The sequence below is a fragment of the Silurus aristotelis genome (assembly GCF_946808225.1).
Source record: "Silurus aristotelis genome assembly, chromosome: 18".
NCBI classification, from domain to species: domain Eukaryota; kingdom Metazoa; phylum Chordata; class Actinopteri; order Siluriformes; family Siluridae; genus Silurus; species Silurus aristotelis.
Genome location: NC_139591.1, coordinates 22,750,912 through 22,751,195, shown reverse-complemented (window position 1 = coordinate 22,751,195; position 284 = coordinate 22,750,912).

The window sequence follows — 284 nt, the reverse complement described above, 5'->3', positions numbered from 1 at the left end:
GTGTTAAACAGGAAGTAGTTCATTGTTCCAGTATGGAAATCTCATGTGGATAAAAGCAGATCAGATTTTCAGCACGATTCATTATTCATTAGAACATTAGCTATAGATTGGATCTGAATACAATCTTTTATACACCAATTGATCGAGTTGGAGGTTTTTAATTATTCAGTCTACGTCTAGCGTGCGGTTCGAGGGAACGCGGGCCGAGCTTTAATCACGTCACGTTGGCGCTCGCTCGTTACGTGGTTAATAACTCATTTTATAATCTCCAATGTAGAGAAATC